Genomic DNA, 18,076 nt, shown 5'->3' with positions numbered 1-18,076 from the left:
CTCTCTGTCACTTCCCTGAGGATAAAATCCATGAGTACAAGTATTGTGTCCATTGCACTGTTTCTCCAGTGCTTAGAATAATGCTAATGAATACTCAATAAATGATTGTTTAATGAAACAAGCTGATGTGGAACAAGGCCTATAGGGATGGGGGGAAAATACAGTCTGAATGGGAGTTTGCAAGCTCGGCAGGAGGACAGAACTCAGGGATGAGGTGGAGATCACAGGACACATCTCATGCATAGACACTGCTCTCCTCATCTTCTCATCTAGGCAATTTGGGTTTTAGACTTTGGAGAAGTCCTCAGAGAGAAGAAATCAAATAACAATGTATATGCCAGTATTTCTGGGCATACTGAGGGCACAAGGCAGACTATCCCATCGGCAGGAGAAGGTTACTGCTAACAGCAGTTTGACAGGAAGATGGTTGGAGCCTAAAGAAGAAGCGCCTCCTGTGTGCCAGGTCTTTTCCCTAAGCACTTTGTATTCATTAGTTTATTTCATCCTTACAACAATTTCACTCTAAAATAGGTATTATTGTTCTCGTTTTATAGATGAGAAAAATCAAGGCTCAGAAAGGAGGTTATGGAGTGATATTTTGGCAGCACGTAAATAACCAATTCCTTTCACCTCATGCAGTAGTTTGTAACCTGGTCGCTCATTAGAAATCACCTAGGAGCTCCTGAATATCTCGATGCCCAGAAACCATTTCAGACCAATTTCATCAGACTCTCTGGTGGTAGGATATAGGTATCAACAGTTTGCAAAGCTTCTCAGTAATTGCAGTGAGCAGCCAACCTTCACAATCACTGATCTAATGGGTTTTGTGACCACTGATGATTCTTGCTTGATCCATGCCTCCACTTTTTTAAAATTAGGGGTTGAAAATTAGTGATATGCTAACCCTGTAATTATTCCTGCCTGTATTTTAAAAAAAGAGCTTTCCCTCATCAGTTGGGTTACCTGACTGTTTTGAAATATAATTACAATTCTACTGAAAAGGCGGGACAAATTCTTAACTCTTTTCTCATATACTTCTTTTTTTTGAGACGGAGTTTTGGTCTTATTGCTCAAGCTGAAGTGGAATGGCACGATCTCGGCTCACTGCAACCTCTGCCTCCCAGGTTCAAGGGATTCTCCTGCCTCAGCCTCCCAAGTAACTGGGATTACAGGTGCACACCACCATGCCTGGCTAATTTTTTGTATTTTTAGTAGAGCCAGGGTTTCACTATAGTGGCCAGGCTGGTCTCGAACTCCTGACCTCAGGTGATTCACCCACCTCAGCCTCCCAAAGTGCTGCGATAACAGGTGTGAGCCACTGCACCCAGCCTCTCATATACTTCTTATTCCATGTGGGAAACCCACATGGTTACACTACTCAGATGTCAAACAGGCTAATAGGAGGGGAGCCCACCAGGATTCTGACTCTCAAAACCCTCATTCAAAAATTCTCTTGTGCATAATCTTTGATACCCTCACTTTGTGATTATCTGGGCTGATTTTCTGTTTGGTCTCCGTATTAGTTTCCTATGGCCACTGGAACAAATTAACACAAACTTGGAGGCTTAAAACAACAGAAAATCTCTCTTCTCACAGTTCTGGAAGCAGGAAGCCTGAAATCAGTTTCAGTGGATTGAAATCAAGGTGTCAGCAGGGCCATGCTTCCTCCAAGTTCGAGCAGAGACTCTTCCAGCGTCTGGTGCTTGCTGGCATTCCTTGACTTGTGGCTGTGCCCATCCAGTCTCTGTCTCTGTGGTCACATTGCCTCTCCTGGGTGTGTCAAATCTCCTTCTGCCTCTGTCTTATAAAATACATGTGATTGCATTTAGGGTAAATCTGGGGTAATTTAGGATCATCTCCTCATCTCAAAATATTTAGCTCAATCACATCTGCAGAGGGCCTTTTTTTTTTTTTTTTTCCCCTCTGTTAGGTAAGAGGTTCCAGAGATTAGGAGGTGGATCTCCTTCGGAAGCTATTTTTCATCCTACCATAGTGTGACGGTTAATTTTAAGCTGACACACTTCCCTGGGCCACAGGGGGCTCAGAGATTTGGTCAAACATTATTCTGGGTATTTCTGTGAGGGAGGTTTTGGACGAGATTAACGGTGGTCTGGGTAAAGCAGATTGCCCTACATAATGTGGGTGGGGTTTATGCAATCAGTTGAAGGTCTGAGTAGAAGAAACAGCTGACCCTCTTCCTAAGGGCATTTTCCTGCCTGACGGCCTTCAAACTTCTTCCTGCCACCTACCAGCCTTCAGACTCCACCTGGGACATCAGATCCGAAGATTTTGAACTTGCCAGCCTCCATAATTGCAATAGCCAATTCCTTAAAATAAATCTCTTTCTCCGTATGTACACATCCTATTGGTTCTTTTCTCTGGAGAACCCTGACTAGTATAACAGTCTTAAGAGAAGACCAGCCTTATGAGGAATCAGTCAAGATGTGGTTTTTCTATTTTCACGCTTTCCCTCCTCCTAAATCTTATCAATGTTACCTCTTCTCCTAAATCCTATCAGAGAAGAAAAATATATATGTATATAGGTTGAGTATCCCTTATCCAAAATGCATTTCAGTAGTGTTTCACATTTTGGATTTTTTTAGATTTTGGAATATTTGCATATACGTAATGAGATATCCTGGGGATGGAACTCACATCACAAAATTCACTCATGTTTCATATATACCTTATACACACAGACTGAAGGTAATTTTATACAAGATTTTACATAATGTTGTGCATGAAACAAAGTTTGTGTACATTGAAACATCAGAAAGAAAAGGTATCACTATCTCATGCCAGTGTTCAAAAGGTTTTAGATTTTGGAGCATTGTGAATTTCAGATTTTTAAATTAGGGAAGCTCAATCTGTGTGTGTTTATGTGTGTATGTGCGCGCGCATGCCCACGCAACCTAGCAATCACCTATTAGAATAATATTAGAAATGCCCATCTCCCTGCACGTATTAACAACTCAGTCTCCTCTCCCTCTCCTCTGTCATTTTGCTTCCTTTGTATTACAAAAATCTAAAAATTACCTTTGCTCTCGCTCTTCTCATTCTGTCTTCTTTTACTTTATATATATTATCTTCTATTCCTCAACTTTATGATAGTTAAACATTTTTCATTTTCTTTCAAGATTTGCTCCACAGTTAATCTCAGAATGTGTTTCCATAGCTTCCTGTGCTTCTTAATAAAGTTAGACAATGCTAGATTTCAACAGAAATAAAGGATGTAAATCTCTCAGATAATATCCCACTTCATTCCAGACCTGTGGTTTTGTTGTTGTTGTTGTTGTTGTTGCTGTTTGCAGGACAGTTTCACCTTGTCTTTCTATAGCTTGGCAAGGCTCATCAGGTCTCAATTGGTTCCACACTCTTTTCCCCTACTTGAGTTCTCAAATAGCACTATTTAACACCAATATTTCTTTCTGTGTTCATGGCAGGTGGTAATTCATTTGTAAGTGTTCACTTGGCCTTGAATGTCTTTCACAGTATTCTGTCACTATCCAAGGGAAGGAAAGTGCAGTGCAGAGGCACCAACCAGCAAGCCAAAAAACAATTATATCCTTATGCTGGGCATCCTTTCCAAGAAACTTCACACCGGGTTTTTTTCTTTTTTTTTTTTTTTTTACTCCGTTGCTTTCCAATTTCTCAGGGAGGTACATAAGTGTCCTCACATTTTACAGGGAAACAAGATGGTACTTGATATTAAATTATGACAATCAAGGCACTGCATTACAGGAACATGACTTTTTTAGTTCTGTTTATTTGTAATAGCTAAAATACTTCCTACTATGTCAAATAAAGTGTATTTTCTATTAGCTCGCATATACTTCTCATCAAGCCGACACTCCTACCGTGCGACTCTCTGTTGCTAGACCTCAATTATTTGGAAAAGTTTAAGAATTGGGTGTGTGGATAATTCAATTTTCCAGTAACTCAAAAGAAAATCATTTTTATTCTCAATCTTTATTACTAAATAGCCTTTCTCAGCCAGGCACAGTGGCTCACACCTGTAATCCCAGCACTTTGGGAGGCCAAGGCAGACAGATCACCTGAAGTCAGGAGTTCAAGACCAGCCTGGCCAACATGGTGAAACCACATCTCTACTAAAAATACAAAAATGAGTTGGGTGTGATGGCAGGCACCTATAGTCCCAGCTACTTGGGAGACTGAGGCAGGAGGATTGCTTGAACCCAGGAGGTGGAGGTTGCAGTGAGCCGAGATCACGCCACTGCACTCCAGCCTAGGTGACATAGTGAGACTCTGTCTCAGATAAATAAATAAATAAATAAATAAATAAATAAATAACCTTTCTAAAATGTCAGTCCATTCCTCAGTCTCAGTAAACATGGAATAATAGACTTAATTGACTCTAGTTCTAGATGACTGGGGACATTGCAATATGGTGGGATAAATATTCTAAAACAAAAAAAAATATATAACCAGGGCAAAGGTTCTTCCTCTGGGGCTCAGATAGAGCTCCATGGTTTATGAACTGTCAGAAGTTGTATACAAAATATTGTACATTTTTCTGTGGGAAAATTGATAATTGTCATGAAATTTTCAAAGGAGTTGAGATGAAAATAGACTACCTTTTTAGAATATGCAATGTATGTAGAACATGATACTAATTATAAAAGTTTTTTTAACTACAAAAAAAAAAAAAAAAACACCTACATAGTCCTTGTTCACAGCTCTAGATAAATATAGTAAAGTATAACTCCTGCTTGGAGTTGATCAACACCAAATTCAGAATAGGGCTGACCTCTGTGCCTTAGTCTGTTCAGGCTGCCATAAGAAAATACTACAGACTGGTTTAAGCAGCACAGATTTATTTCCTTATAGTTCTGGAAAGTTCAAGATCAAGGTTTCTGCTGATACAGTTTCTGGTGAGGACTCACTCCCTGGCTTGCAGATGGTCACCTTCTCACTGTATTCTAACATGGCAAAGAGAGCTCTGGTGTTTCTTCCTCTCCTTATAGGGCAACCAGCCCTATCAGTTTAGGGACCCATTCTTATGACCTCATTTAACCTGAATTGCCTCCTTAGAGGCCTCATCTCCAAATACAGCTACATTGGTGGTTAGGCTTCCACCTATGAATTTTCCAGGGGAAACACTATTCAGACCATAGCACTCTGAGAAAGGGAAATGAAAAAGGAATGGGATTGGAAGATACATGGAGACCTTTGAAACTATATACAATGTTTTTCCTTTAAAAAAAATAAATAAATAAATAGTTGAAGCCAGTGTGGCATATGAGTCCCTAAAGCCTCCAGCCTTCCGGAGTCAATCTTCCCTTTAATAGCTTGTTTCAGCAGCCTGACCCCTCATCATTCCATATGCTGTGAGATGACCAGTGTTCTCCCCAGGAGGCAAACCTATGTTGTCATTGGCTCCTTTCACCTCAGTGAGCTGTTCCTACCAAATTCTGAATCTGCAAGTCAAACACTAAGTGCACCCCCCACAAGACAGCTGCACTGCTGCGATGTCCAGCAAACAACTAGAGCACCAGACACCTTTGTTCTTAAATGTTTCCAGATCACCTCTGGAATCTTGCTTATATCTTATCCTGCTACTTGCCCTCAGATGCCTCACCCCTTCCCTGAGGAGGTCTCTAAGCAAACTTTAAACTCCCCTCTCTTTCTTGAACAGAGCAGCTTAGATCTCTTTTGGTTCTGCTCTTCCTTTTAGGCCCATGACCTGTGGGCATTAGCTCCCATTGCCAAACAGGTCCATCTATGCATTTTGCAGAAAGAAAAAAATATTTACCCAAGTTAAGAGAAGTTCGCAATATTATATTGGAGGGTCAGGGTAGGCCTCACTGAAAATGTGAGATTTCAACAAAGACCTTAAGGACATGGAGCAGCTGGCTAAGTCGTTTTCTGGAGATAGAACATTTACCGGGGGAAGAGCAGAAGTCCTCTGGCAGGTGGGGAGCTGGTGTGGGCAAGGAGACAGAGTAGAGAAGGAGATGGGAAAGGCAAAGAGGGTATGATCCGGTCACAATATGCTTCCAGCATATTGTGTGGACTAATGGGAACCATTCTGAGGTTTTGAGCCAGAGAAGTGACATGATCTGACTTTGGTTCAAAGGACTCTGCCTGAGCAGCTTGAGGAGGCATCCTTGTGTAGGGTCAGCCTGGCACGGGATGTGAGAGCCCAAGCAGGGAAAGGATGTCATCCTAGGCAGTAACAACCTGGTGAAGAGAGGCAGAACTCTGAGCAAGAGAAATGATGTCTGTGTAGGGGAGAGGCTGCAACGAAAAAGAACCAGCATGCCTTGGAGAAATGCCTGATTCCAAGGCTCAGACAGGGAAAGAATAGCATAGGCCTGGAACATCTCACTGTGCCAGAAGCCAGAAAGTGTTCAAAGAATGATGGGGACAGGGCAAAAGGACACAGATGCCGGCTTTAAAGGGTTTCCTCTAGCCAAATTAGGATCCATTGAAACATCAAAATAATGATAGCAATGAGTAAAGTAGGAATAAAATAATAAAATGAATAACATCAGATAACATTAAATGAAAAGTGGAATAAAATAAACCTTGAGTCCATACAAATTTAAATAAATACAAGGATAAATTGAAGTATGATGAGGAATGAAATAGTTACATAGTTTCCAAGTAACTTCATGCAAAATATTCATTCATTACAAAGAAGAAAATGGTAACTTTATAGTGGAGAAAATAGGCGGAAACCAGTACATCAAATTGAACCTCATCAGGAATAGAACAAATTAAAGTTTTGTGCCCCCTTATAGAACAAGAAAAACATGGCTAACTATGTAATGTTTCTGCCACTGTAGCATAATCTGGATCTATTTATGAGGAAACCTGAGACAGACCCATATTGGGAAATGTTTTACAAAATAACTGGTCTGTGATATTCAAAAGCATCAAGGTCTTAAGAGTCAAGGAAAGATTGGTCTAAAAAGACATGAGAACTAAGTGCAACCCGGGATGTAGAACTGATCCTTTTGTTACAAAAGGCATTATTGGGACTAAATCGGTGAAACTTGGATGTGGTTTGAGGATTAAGTAATGGAGATTCATCATTGTTACTTTCCTGATTTCAATGTTGCATGGTGGTTACACAGGACAGTGTCCTTGTTTGTAGGATTCAGGAGGAGAGGAGTGATGAGAATCAGATCAGCAATTTATGCTCAAACGGTTCCATAAGCTATTTGTATTGAACTTGCAACTTTTTCTGTAACTTTGTATTTATTTCAAAGTAAAATGATAGTAAAACTCAAAGCTGCAGTATTGAGACTAGCAACAGGGGTAGAGGGGGACTATTTAAGAGGCAATGACAGCCTCCCAAAGGTGAGAGATGAGGGTGGTTTAAAACAGATGGTAGCTCTGGCAGGGGCAGGAAGGGGATCCGATTATGGATATACAGCATACCAAAGATGCTGCATGATTTTTTTGATGGGTTCCGAGAGAGAGAGAGAGAGAGAGAGAAGAAAGAAGAAAGAAGAAAGAAGAAAGAAAGAAAGAAAGAAAGAAAGAAAGAAAGAAAGAAAGGAAGGAAGGAAGGAAGGAAGGAAGGAAGGAAGGAAGGAAGGAAGGAAAGAAGGAAGAAAGAAAGGCATTCAAGGATTCTAGTGTTTGGGGCCTGAGCAACTGGAAAGATGGAGTTAACATCAATGACACAGGAAAGGTTATAGTTCCACTCTCTGCCTCCTTCCATTCCTCTACGCTTGTTTGCTTTCTGTGTCCTGACTGAAAACCACAGAGTGCCTTGACCATTCTGTGACCCAGCCAGCTGCGGGTTTTTCCCGGCAGATCTGAGCCCACTCCAAGGCATTAAACATTCCCAGGTGCTGATAAAGGTATCTAGGCTGTTGCCCAAAACACTGAAAGAAACTGGCCCCAGCTGAGTCAAATTCCTTAAACCCTCATATAAACCCCATGCTCTGAGCCCCTGGCAGCAGGCATACCTGTGTAGAATACCCCTTTCCCCTCACTCTCCACACCAAGGATTGCTGCAGCACTCTGTATAAGTTTCCCCAGTATATGCCTTGAACTGGTCACCTGGCTTTCAGTGCTTCTTTCTTTAGAAACCTAACCAGCTCCATCTCCAGACGGTTTGAGAGACTCCCTTGTGGGAATTGCCCTGCCCTTACTTCCGGAATGATTCTAGCAACAGATTTGGCAGTATGAAACAGTACGGCGGATTGAAAGCAGGGGATGGATGGGAAGATTAAGAGTTCAGCTTTCAATCTATTGAGTTCAATAGGTCTATTGAACATCCAAGTAGATATATCAAGTAGGCCTTTGGATATACGAGTACAGACTTCAGAAGAAAGGGGTTTGGGATGAGATATAAATTTGAGAATAGTCACTACATGTAAGTTGGAAAACTAGATGAAACCATCAAGTGTATGACTATACATAGAAGAGAGAAGACCATATCCAAGGAGATATATATATATATATATAAAATCTCCAAACATTTATTACTTTAAAAGATATATATCAGCTGGGCACAGTGGCTCACGCCTGTAATCCCAGCCCTTTGGGAAGCCAAGGCAGGCAGATCACTTGAGGTCAGGAGTTTCAGACCAGCCTGGCCAACATGGTAAAACCCCATCTCTACCAAAAATATAAAAACTTAGCTGGTGTGGTGGTACATGCCTGTAATCCTAGCTACTCAGGAGGCTGAGGCAGGAGAATCACTTGAACCCAGGAGGCAAAGGTTGCAGGGAACCAAGATCGTGCCACTGCACTCCAGCCTGGGTGACAGAGTGAGACTCCATCTCAAAAAAAGAAAAGCAAAAAGAAATATATCAGCTTTATTCGTAATTGCCAAAACTTGGAAGCAACCAAGATGTCCTTCATTGGATAACTGGATAAATCAACTATAGTTCATCCATGCAATGAAATACCATTCGGCACTGAAAAGAACTGAGCTATCATATCATGAAAAGACATGGAAGAGACTTAAATGCATGTTGCTGAGAGAAGGAAGGCAATCTGAAAAAGCTATATACTATGTGATTCCAACTATATGACTTTCTGGAAGAGGCAAAACTATGGAGACGGTAAAAAGATCAGTGCTTGCCAGAGGTTAATGGAGAGAGACAGATGAATAGGTGGAGCATAGAGGACTTTTAGAGGACTGAAATACTCTGTATGGCACTGTAACAGTGGATACGTGCCATTATACATTTGTCCAACCCATAGGATGTACAATACCAAGAGAAACCCTGGTTATAACTATGGTGGCTGGGTGATGATAATGTGTCAATGTAGGTTCATCAGTTGTAACAAAGGTAGCTCTGGTGGGGGATGTTGATACTGAGGCTATGCATGTGTGAAGCATGAAGTATATGGGAACTCTCTGTATTTCTATTTTCAATGTTGCTGGGAACCTAAAATTATGCTTAAAAAATAGAATTTTTAAAAAGAGAAATTTATAATAATCTAAAAGTTTGTCTCTTTGATATGCCACATCAAAATTTTGTTCTATTAGGCTGATCTTATACAAAATTAAAATACATATACTTGTCTCCTAAAGATACCTAGAGAAAAAGAGAGGAAGATTAGTTATGCTGAATATAGCTTTTGCTTTAAAATTAAATTCATCTTTTTAAAATGCCATTTGTTTATAATAAAATAACCAGTGACTTGTATTGGCCTGAACAGTTCTGGATTTTGCCTTCTTGTCTCAGTGGCTCTCTGTCTTAGATTCTATACCAGATCATTGTCTTAAGGGCCCCGACAAAGGCTACCTAACTCTAAGACACAAATGTCAGTCTCATCTCATGAGTGGGAATCTGAAGTCAAAAACAGAGAAGGAAGGGAATAATTTTGCAGATTTTCATGTAGTAGACATAGTAGGTTATAGTAGACAAGTAATCAATATTTCTTAAGAGAATATAAACATATAATTGATACTGATTGATGATTGAAAGAGATGAATTGATGATTGAATGTGTTTATTAATTTGCAAATTGATTGGAATGCTCAGCTTATACTCAGGACTTTTTTTCTTATTAAATGTTAGACTTGGAGGTTGTACCCCTCTGGGCTTATTTAATTTCCTACATAAAAGAACATTTTGCCTTGAATATTTATCAAAAATCTAAAATATCTTAAACATCCTTAAACCAATTCTGCTTTTCCATTTCCCCTTTATTGTCAATAATGTCATCCTTTTGTTCTCATGGCATAATATGCATGGAGCTGCTCTATGTGCCCTGACAGTGTAGCAACTCCACTCCATGTTAAGCTCAAGAGACACTTGAGCCACAAAGGACAAAGTTGTGGCCTCAGCCAACAGAGCCCTTGCTCCCTGAACAGTACAATCTATGGCATAATTCACCAGGAAGTCCCAAGCCGTTAGTAAAAATGCAGAACTTAGAGAAAGGGAGTGTTTGCTTTCACAAAGAAATCTTGATGATTCTTCCTGACTTCAGCCTGTCCTCTAGCCCTTTACTTTCTCAGCACCTTCACTCTGGCCAGAGTTTGCCCCCATCTGCCTGCCTGCCTCCTGCTTCTTTCAGCTGCCACAATTCCATACTGTACTTTGCCCACTGGGACTTTCCACACTGGTAAGGAAGCAAAGTAGAACCCAAAGCAAAATGTGCCGAACAGACCAAACACACATTTCATATGGATAGGAGGTATAATCCAAGCTATAAAACTCTTAGAAGGACATAGGGGGAAAAGCTTCATGACATTAAATTTAGCAATGATTTCTTGGACATGATACCAAAAGTAAAGACCAAAAGAAAAAAGAAAAATAGATAACTGGACTTCATCAAAATTAAAAACTTTGGGCTGAGCATGGTGGCTTATGCCTGTAATCCCAACACTTTGGGAGGCCAAGGCACACAGATCACTTGAGGCCAGGAACTTGGTACCAGCCTGGGCAACATGGTAAAACCCTGTCACCACTAAAAATACAAAAGTTAGCCAAGTATGGTGGTGCATGCCTGTGGTTCCAGCTACTCGGGAGACCGAGGCAGGAGAATTGCCTTAACCTGGGAGGTGGAGGTTGCAGTGAGCCGACATTGCACCATGGCTTTCCAACCTGGGAGACAAGAGTGAAAAACTCAATCTCAAATAAATAAATAAATAAATAAATAAATAAATAAATAAATAAATACTTCTGTGCATCAAAGGACACTATCAGCAAAGTGAAAAGGCAACACACAGAATGGGAGAAAATCATACATTATAGGGGATTAATATCCAGGATACATATAAAATCCTACAACTCAAGAAAAACAACAACAAAAAAATCTGATTAAAAAATGAGTCAAGGATGTGAACAGACATTTATTGAAGGATATACAAATGACCAAATAAGCACATGAAGAGATGCTCAACATCACTACGCAGTCGGGAAATGCAAATCAAACCACAATGAGATACCACTTCATACCTTTAGGTTGGCTAGTATAAAAACAAAACAAAACAAAAATTAACCAGTGTTGGCAAGGATGTGGAGAAATTGCTATATGTCGCTGGTAGGAATGTAAAATGGGACAGCCATTGTGGAAAATGGAATAGAAGTTCCCCAAAAAATTAAATATAAAATTACATAATCCAGCAATTCCATTTCTTGGGTATATACCCAAAGGAAAGAGATATCTGTTCACCAATGTTCATAGCAGCATTAGTCACAGTAACTAAAAGACTGAAACAAAACAAGTGTCCATCAATAAGTGAATGGATAAACAAAATGTACTATATACATTTAATGGAATATTATGCAGCCTTTTGGAACAAAATTCTGCAACATGCTACAACATGGGTGAACCTTAAAGGCATTATGCTTAAGTGAAAGAAGCCAGTCACAAAAGGACAAATATTGTATAATTCTACTTATTTGAGGTACCTAGAGTAGTCAAATTCCTAGAGACAGAAAGTAGAATAGTGGCTTCCTTGGGCTGGATGAGGGGTGGAATGAGGAGTTAGTGTTTAACGGGTGCAGGGTTTCAGCTGGGGAAGATGAAAAGATTTTGGAGATGGATGGTGGTAACAGTTGCACAGTAATGTGAATGTAGTTAATGCCACAAAACTACACTTAAAAGTGGTTAAACTAATACATTTTGTTATATATATTTGCCACAACATAAAATAAAATCTGGCTAGGGGCAGTAGCTCATGCCTGTAATCCCAGTACTTTGGAAGGCTGAGGCAGGATGCATCACTTGAGGTCAGGAGTTTGAGACCATCCTGGACAACATAGTGAAACCCCGTCTCTATTAAAAATACAAAAATTGGCCAGGCGTGGTGGCACATGCCTATAATCCCAGCTACTTAGGAGAATGAGGAGGGGGAGATGCTTGAACCCAAGAGGCAGAGGTTGCAGTGAGTCAAGATCGTGCACTGCACTACAGCCTGGGTGACAGAGCAAGACGCAGTATCAAAAAGAAAAAGAAAAGAAAAAATATAATCTAACTTGACATAATGCAAGACATACCAGTCATGAATTTTATTAACTCCAAAACATAAAATAAAATAGAAAAAACAAAGTTATTAAAAAATAGAAGAAAGAGAAGTCCTAGCCAATGTGATAAAGCAAGAACATAAGATCAAATGCATAAGTATTGGAAAGCAAGAAGCAAAACTATTGTTATTTATAGACAGTATGATTATAAAAATCCTATTGAATCTACCCAAACAAACACTAGATTTAAAAAGTGAAATTACACCTCTTGGAGCATATAATAAGTCTAATTTTGTCCTATTTGCCACCAGCAAACAACCGGAAAATAAAGCTTTTTAAAAATACCATTAAAAAGTATCAAATCCCTAGAAAGGCATCCAGTAAAAAATATGTAAGATTTTAGGGCGGCCATGGACAACGAGGAGGAGACGTACCGGCTCTGGAAAATCCGTAAGACCATCATGCAGCTGTGCCACGACCGTGGCTACCTAGTGACCTAGGACGAGCGTGACCTCACACTGAAGGAGTTCAAAGCCCAGTTTGGGGACAAGCCAAGTGAGGGGCAGCAGTGGTGCAAGGACCTTACCGCGCTGGTGGCCCACAACGATGACCTCACCGACCAGATGTTTGTGTTCTTTCCAGAGGAGCCCAAGGTGGGCATCAAGACCGTCAACGTGTCCTGCCGGTGCCTGCAGCAGGAGAGCCTCACACGGGCCCTCATCGTGGCGCAGCAGGGCATGAGGCCCTCCGCCAAGCAGTCCCTGGTCGACATGGCTCCCAAGTACATCCTAGAGCAGTTTGTGCAGCAGAAGTTGCTCATCAACATCACAGAACATGAGCTAGTAGTCTCTGAGTACGTCATCATGACCAAGGAGTGGGTGACAGAGCTGTTGGCCCGATATAAGCTCTGAGAGAACCAGCTGCCCAGGATCCAGGCGGGGGACGCCGCGGAGCACTATTTTGGGATAAAGGATGGGCAGGTGGTGAAGATTGCCCAACACAGCTAGATGGTGGGCAGGTACCTCACCTACGGGTTGGTGCAGTAACCACCTCCCTGACAGCTCCTAGAGGCAGACACATGGACAGTGACCCCCGTCGCCTGCAGGACGGACGCCCTGCCCTGCTGGAGTCTGGCTCCCCAGCTCTCTCCCGGTTGCTGCTGCGCTGGACTCCCCAAGGCAGGTGGCCTCCACTCAAGTGCTCCCGTCCTGGGGTGAGACTTCCCATGGCCCGGCCTGCCCCATTCACCTGTGCATTTTTGCGAGATGCGGCCTCAGGAGGGACGAGACCCCCACAGGGAGGCGACCTGGGGGCAGCTGGTACCCTGAGTCCTCGCCCAGACCGGGCTGGGTCCACTCTGTTGGGGGTTTGGGGTCTGTATCTCCCACCAGCCACTGCTTCCTCCTGGGCTCTCAGCCTCCCACCCCTCGTCTTTCCTCTCTTGGTGGCCCTAATGCATGGTGGCCCCACACAGCTTTGGCTCCATACTCCATTCACAACCGTGCACGTTCTCAAGACACCAAGGTGCGAGATTCCAACTCAGCGGAGTTTTCGGTTGTTGTAGGAGGTTGGGTGTTTTCAAACATTAAAGACATTTTGAGTAAACAAATTTGCCTGATATAAACTCCAAATATATATATATATATATGTAAGATTTTATCCAGCCACAGTGGTGCATACCTCAAATCCCAACCTCCTAGAGGACCGCTTGAGCACAGGAATTTGAGGTCAGCTGAGACAACACAGTGAGTCTCTCTCTCTCTCTCTCTCTCTCTTTCTCCCCTTCCCTCTCCTCCCTCCCTATCTCTCCTGCTCTTTCTCTAACTGATTTCCAACTGAAAGCTGCAAAACATTGCTAAAGGAAATTAATGAAGAACAAATAAATGTGTATGGACAATTCTTTGAAAGCTGAATGTTAAAATGTCCATTATTTCAAAATTGATATATAAATTCAATATGATCCCTATTAAAATTACTGTCAATTTTTTGTAAAAATTGACAAGATGAGTCTAAAATTTATATAGAAATGCAAAGGAACTAGAAACAACTTTGAGAAATTACTTCTTAACTTTAAGATTTACCAAAAAGCTACAATAGGCAGGGTACTGTGGCTCATGCCTACAATCCCAGTACTTTGGGAGGCCCAGGCAGGCGGATTACTTGGGTCAAGAGTTCGAGACCAGTCAGGCCAACATGGTAAACATCCATCTCTACTAAAAATACAAAAAAATTAGCTGGATATGGTGGCATACACCTGTAAAACCAGCTACTCGGGAGGCTGAGGCAGGAGAATTGCTTGAACCCAGGAAGTGGAGGTTGCAGTGAGCCAAGATCGCGCCACTGCACTCCAGCCTGGACGATACAGTGAAATTCCATCTCAAAAAAAAAGCTACAATAATTGAGAGTTTGTTATAGGCATAAGCATAGGTAAATAAATCAGTAGAACAGAAAAGAGAGTTCAATAATAGATATGCTGAATTGATTTTTGAACTAGGCATCAAGTAAATTCAATGGGTCATTTGGGGTTTTTTTTCAATGGGTCATTTTTTTTTTATAAACAAATGCTTCCGGAACAGTAGAATATTTGTACAGGAAAAAAAAAATGAACCTTGATCTCATTTCACTCAATATACAAAAATTAATTTAAGATGGATCATAAACCTAACCATAAAAACCAGGACTATAAAGTTTCCAGAAGAAAACATATAAAAATATCTTTGTGACCTTAGGAGTCCACCAACATTTCTTGAATAAGACACAAAATGCATTAATAAAACATTAACAGACTGGATTTCATCAAAATTTTAAATTTTCACTCTTTAGAAGACATCATTTACAATATAAACAGGCAAATCACATATAGGAAAAAAATATATTCACCATATATGTATGACAAAGAATATATTTGTATTGAGAACATAAAATATCTCCTAAAATCTATAATAGAAAGACAACCAATTTTAGAAATGGGCAAAAGATTTAAACAGTCACTTCATGAAAGAAGATACATAAATAGTCAATAAGCTCACAAAAAGTTGTTGAATGACATCAGGGAAATGCTAATTAAAACTACGATGAGACAGTATTTCATTCACACTAAAACGGCTTAATCAAAGGCTGACTAAACCAAATACTGACGAGGATGAGGAGAAACTAGAACTCACATACACTGTTGGTGAGCGTATAACATGGTACAACCTCATTGGAAAACTCTCTGGCAGTTATGTATAAAGGTAAACATATATTTACATATGAACCAGTAATTCCACTCCTACATATTTAGCAAAGAGAAGTGAAACATATGTTCACAAAAAAAGAAAAACTTAATGTAAGAATACTTATGAAAACTGGCCAGGCGCGGTGGCTCATGCCTGTGATCCCAACATTTTGGGAGGCCAAGGCAGGCAGATCACTTCAGGTCAGAAGTTTTAGACCAGCCTGGCCAACATGGTGAAACCCATCTCAAATAAAAATACAAAAACCAGCCAGGCATGGTGGTGCTCACCTATAGTCCTAGCTACCTGGGAGGCTGAGGCAGGAGAATCACTTGAACCTGGGAGGCAGGGTTGCTGTGAGCCAAGATCACACACTGCGCTGCAGCCTGGCTGACAGAGTGAGACTCTGTCTCAAAAACCCCGTCTCTACTAAAAATACAAAAAAAAAAACTAGCCGGGCGAGGTGGCGGCGCCTGTAGTCCCAGCTACTCGGGAGGCTGAGGCAGGAGAATGGCGTGAACCCGGGAGGCGGAGCTTGCAGTGAGCTGAGATCTGGCCACTGCACTCCAGCCTGGGTGACAGAGTGAGACTCCGTCTCAAAAAAAAAAAAGAAAGAAAGAAAAAAGAAAAATAAGGAATACTTATGAAAACTTTATTTATGATAGGCAAATACTAGAAATAATCTCAAACGTCAATCAATGGGAAAATGTATAAACAAATTGTGGTATATTTACACAATGGAATATTACTCAGAAATGAAAAGGAACAACTGCTGATACACACAACATGTGTGAATCTTGCAGATACCATGCTGACTGCAAAAGAAAAACAGACACAACAAATATACACTGTGTGGTTCCATTTAAATGAAATCCAAAGACAGGGAAAATTAATTAATGGGGATGGAAATCAAAAAGTGGTTGCCCCTGGAAAGAGGAGGAATTGATTGGAAAGGGGTATGGGAGAATTTGTTTATTTTATTTTATTTTATTTTATTTTATTTTATTTTATTTTATTTTATTTTGACAGGGTCTGGCTCTGTTGCCTAGCACAGGTTGGAGTGCAGTGGCACAATCACAGCTCACTGTAGCCTCAACCTGGAGTATGAAAGAATTTTCTAAGGTCGTGTTAATGTTCTGTATCTTATTTTGGGGGTGGTAAATTGAGTCAATCCAATTGTCAAAACTCAATAAACCAAACATTTGATAAAGGATTAATATCCAAAATATATAAAGAACTCAACTCAATAGCAAGAAAACAAATAATCTGATTTAAAAATGGGCATCAAGTTCAATAGAACTGAAAGGGGGAAGAAAAAAAAAACCACAATAATCTGAATAGACATTTCTCAAAAGAAGACATGCAAATGGCCAAAAGGCATATGAGAAAATGCTCAGCATCACTAATCATTAGGGAAATACAGATTAAACCCACACTGGGGCCAGTTGTGGTGTATCGGGGGAACCACCCCCAATATTTCAATGTAGGTTCTTTTCTATTTTCCCTAAGTGTTGGCCAGTCTGAGAAATAAAGGAAAAGAGTACAAAAGAGAGAAATTTTAAAGCTGGGTGTCTGGGGGACACATCACATGTCGGCAGGTTCCGTGATGCCCCGTGAGCCATAAAACCAGCAAGTTTTTATTAGTGATTTTCAAAGGGGAGGGAGTGTACGAATAGGGTGTGGGTCACAGAGATCACATGCTTCACAAGGTAATAAAATATCACAAGGCAAATGCGGGCAGAGGAGATCACAGGACTGGGATGAAATTAAAACTGCTAATGAAGTTTTGGGCACACATGGTCATTGATAACATCTTATCAGGAGACAGGGTTTGAGAGCAGACAACTGGTCTGACTAAAATTTACTAAGAGGGAATTTCCTCCTCCTAATAGTCCTGGGAGTGCTACAGGAGATAGGGGCTTATTTCAGCCCTTATCTGCAACAGACATTCCTAGAGCGACCATTTTAGAGACCTCCCCCTAGGAACGCATTCTCTTTCTCAGGGCTGTTCCTTGCTGAGAAAAAGAATGTAGCAATGTTTTCCTCTTTGCTTTTGTAAGAGAAGAAATATGGCACTGTTCTGCCCAGCTCTCATGCAGTCAGACCTGATGGTTATCTCCCTTGTTCCCTGAACATTGCTGTTATCCTGTTCTTTTTTCAAGGTGCCCAGGTTTCATATTGTTTAAACACACATGCTTTACGAACAATTTGTGCAGTTAATGCAATCATCACAGGGTCCTGAGGTGACATACATCCTCAGCGTACAAAGATGATGGGATTAAGAGATTAAAGTAAAGACAGGCATAGAAAATCACAACAGTATTGATTGGGGAAGTGATAAATGTCCATGAAATCTTCACAATTTATGTTCAGAGATTGCAGTAAAGACAGGCGTTAGAAATTATAAAAGTATTAACTTGGGGAACTAATAAATGTCCATGAAATCTTCACAATT

The 18,076-nt window shown here is 40.7% G+C and overlaps 1 pseudogene; it reads left to right on the top strand.

Annotated features, from left to right (window-relative positions):
• The first annotated feature begins 12,816 nt into the window (after nt 1–12,816).
• LOC108536360 (DNA-directed RNA polymerases I, II, and III subunit RPABC1 pseudogene) lies at nt 12,817–13,452 on the top strand (annotated as a pseudogene).
• Nucleotides 13,453–18,076: the final 4,624 nt, after the last annotated feature.

Source organism: Rhinopithecus bieti, unplaced genomic scaffold (assembly GCF_001698545.2).
Source record: "Rhinopithecus bieti isolate Rb0 unplaced genomic scaffold, ASM169854v2 scaffold_11964, whole genome shotgun sequence".
NCBI classification, from domain to species: Eukaryota; Metazoa; Chordata; class Mammalia; order Primates; family Cercopithecidae; genus Rhinopithecus; species Rhinopithecus bieti.
This window is presented reverse-complemented; position numbering and strand designations above follow the sequence as displayed.